Source organism: Mercurialis annua, linkage group LG8 (genome assembly GCF_937616625.2).
Source record: "Mercurialis annua linkage group LG8, ddMerAnnu1.2, whole genome shotgun sequence".
Taxonomy (NCBI): Eukaryota; Viridiplantae; Streptophyta; class Magnoliopsida; order Malpighiales; family Euphorbiaceae; genus Mercurialis; species Mercurialis annua.
In genome coordinates this window covers 35172409-35175867 of record NC_065577.1, presented here as the reverse complement: position 1 = coordinate 35175867, position 3459 = coordinate 35172409, and the positions used below count along the sequence as shown (strand labels likewise).

At 32.2% G+C, this 3459-nt stretch overlaps 1 long non-coding RNA gene across 1 annotated transcript; it reads left to right on the top strand.

Annotated features, from left to right (window-relative positions):
* Window positions 1–1057: 1057 nt before the first annotated feature.
* On the top strand, window positions 1058–3233 carry LOC130014622 (uncharacterized). Its single transcript, XR_007635528.2, has 4 exons — window positions 1058–1183; window positions 1261–1337; window positions 2609–2683; window positions 3131–3233. It is a non-coding gene; the product is annotated as an uncharacterized LOC130014622 (long non-coding RNA).
* The last annotated feature ends 226 nt before the right edge of the window (window positions 3234–3459 follow it).

Below are 3459 nucleotides of genomic sequence, written 5' to 3'. Positions count from 1 at the left end.
AGTGATCGTTGGGGCACTAAGTTGTTAGAATCAGAATTTTACGCATAAGTGTGTTGTGACCGTTTAAACTGCGAGTCAGTTTCAGATTTAAAAATTTGAGGTCGAGTTTTCATAGGTTGGGGAGAATGTAATACCTCATATGTTTTCGGCGTGTTTCGTCATGTGTTGACCTCCCCGAGTGGAAATTTTGTTTGGAGTTATCATTGCGAGAGATTCGAGGTTTCGTTCTAGATTATTTTAAGTTTTTCAGTCAACAATTTGGTGGGGGAGTTTGTCTTCCCTCGTTTGATTTCACCTAGATATGGCGTTATCGTTAATGTCAAGTGAGAGTTAGTGTTGATACTTTCTGACCATTTGAAATTATTTAGTGTATGAATTGTGGTATTGAGTTATCATATGAGGAACAACCAGTCGAGGTTGTTCATACGCAAGTGCGTAAGTTGCGGAATAAGGAGATTCTGATGTTCAAGTTTCTGTGGTGTAATCATTCTGTTAAGGTGCACTTAGGAGACCGAGTCTGATATGAGGAATCGCTATCCTTTTCTTTTTCCTGAAGATACGATAGATTGTCTTATGTGATTTTTATTTGTATATGTGTTATTTGTTTACTTGAGCTATCTTTGAGATCGTGTTAAATTCGAGGACGAATTTTTAATAAGTTGGGGAGAATGTCATATCCCGTATTTTTAAATTATTTTTTTTAAAAGTTTTAATTATAATTTTTGCATTCCGTCAAATTTTAGGCAGTTTATTATTATTATTATTATTATATTATTATATATTTTTATTAAATTTTATTTTAGTCGTTGGTTGAATCGTTCGTATTTCGTTTCGGGCTTGATTAATATTATTAAATTTAAAAAAAAAAAGGAAGAAAAAGAATATATTTCATGCATGCAAAATAAATACCCATGCATGCCTTATTCTTTCAACGTTATATAGCCCATTCATTTTGAAAGAATGAAAAGCCCATTCACTTACAATTTGAAAAGCCATTTTCTTATGCATGAATATTGCAGCAACATTAAAACTTCTATTTTCCTATATATATATTCTGTTCACATTTCTTTTGCTTCTAACCTAAATTTTTCATCCCTTTAATACAAACCCTAGCCGTCTATCACTCCAAATGTATCTGAAATCATAATCTTTATCATTCCTTTCCCTTTCGATTCAAAATTCGGTAAGTATTACGTTACTTTGTTTATGTGATTTCGATATCGTCAAATACAGTTTTTGATTTCTATCTCATTGTTTTAGCTTTAATCTGAATTTTCTTCAACGATTCATATCGACTCAGCGATATCTTCGATCCTTACGTATTGGAATCAATAATGGTACGTTCAATCTCTTTGTTTTCGCGCCGGTGTTATTGCGATATTGATGCCGTTCTTTTTCTTTGATTTATTGCTGCCGCCTTGTTCGTTTTCTGTAACCATATTTTGAATAGAGTAGATATCGAATTGCTTGACTAGTTTATAATAGAATCCATAAGATTTAAGGTTGATTTCGTTCGTTGTATCACCTCGGTTCTTGATGCTACGGTTTCATGGTTTAATGCTACTGGAGATTCAGTTGTTCATTTTAATTCCTTGGCCTTGATGGTTACACATTGATGAGTTGATTCAGTGCCAAGCTTTGAAATTGTGTTATTTCATTAGAAGTGAAATTGATCTTATCATAGCATGGGTTTTCTTGGCTTACTGTAATTCGGCCATGTAATTATTTTGTTCTTATGGAAGAAGGTGGTGCATTCTTTGGCGGGCTAAGCTTACTTTTGAAATATGAGATTTGATTTGGTCATCTTGGTAGATAAAGGGTCATTGTGGTCACTAAATTTAATTGTCTTAATCAATTTAATCTTTGTTTTAATTGTTTAATCAATTGGATCCCTCAAGTTATTTCTTACATTTCGCACTTGATCTAAGGCTAATTAGTTCTTATTTATATATGGGAAATTTGAAATCGATAATTATTTTATAAATTAATATAATTACTTGGATAATTATATTTAATTTTGAGTATCTATTTGGCATGTCATTTGGCATGTCATTTGGCTAATTTATGATTTAGCCCCTAAAGTTTCTAAAAACTATTTAAGTTAAGTTTTATCTATTGGTTTTGTTTCGAGGATAACTTTTGAATTTTATTTGAATTATAATTTAGCAAATTGACAACGAGCAATTAATTTGATTTCGAATATTAAATTGACTAAATTACAGTGTAGCCCCTAAACTTTTATAAACTTAAAATGGTTAAGTTTTGGTTGTAACTTGGGTTACTTGAATTTGAAGATATTAAATTCTATTTTAATATAGATAATTATTTTATCAAATATTTTAATTTATGAACTCGAGTTTATAAATTTAATAAAGTTTTAGTTTGGGTTAGACTGTGGTCGCCCAACAAGTGGGAAGAAACTTGGTAGTTTTAAATAACTCGGCTGACTCACTGATATGGATTTTAACTTGGGTTATTTTTGGAATACATTTAATATAAGTGTTATTAAATGTGACTTGGTTTTGTGTTGTGCTAGTCCTATATGTGGTGTCTAGTACTCCTTAGAGTTAGGCTCTGATTTTAATGATGATTTTAATATTTTATTTAGACCCGTCGACTGTTCGTACTTCAGAGGCGAACCAGAGTTAGATTGCTTGTCAAGTTTCACGAGGAATAGCAAGCAGTGAGTTTATATCTCTATTTACCTCTTTATTAAGAAATTATTATATTTTGTATATATATATATGTATAAGCAGCTTTCGAACTGTTTTTCGGCATTGTGGATTTGATTTGGAACGTGCTACTCGATGGGCATCATCGGGACTGCGTGCGCACCGGTAATGATTATGGTATTGAGGTAGGTTTGAGATACGTCTCACCTTAGTGAGGGCACTGGTGGAAGATACGTCTCCTGGGCTCACTATTTATTAAGTGATAGTCGGGGATCGGTTATTGAGATACGTCTCACCGACACGACAATGGATTTAGAATTGTGGTTTAGGGTTTCATTGATAATCCATAATGAAAACGTTTTATTAAACGTTTTAAAGGTTTTTAACTTAATAAATGTAAATGGTTATATAAACTCTACTCAGTAAATCTGACCCCGTTGTTTTCCCAAATTTTCCAGGTTTATGATTTGAGCGTTTGGTCGATCTCCATTTCTTCATTCCCGGAGGTTTTTATTTTATTTTCAGAATAAAAGAGTCGAACTATTTTAAACTCTTAGACCGCAGTAGTAGTATCAGATATTCATGTCTTAGTCTCTTATTTATATTTTTAGACTATTGTTTGTTGGATTGGTCCAACTATTACTTTATCGCTTTTGGCATGATTACAGTGTTTATGGTATTTAGATTATATTGCCATACTGTTAGAGTTTATTCTAAGATAAGCGTACTTTAAATATATATATTGCTTTATGTACTGCTAGACTAGGCTGAAGTCTCGGTTGCCCCC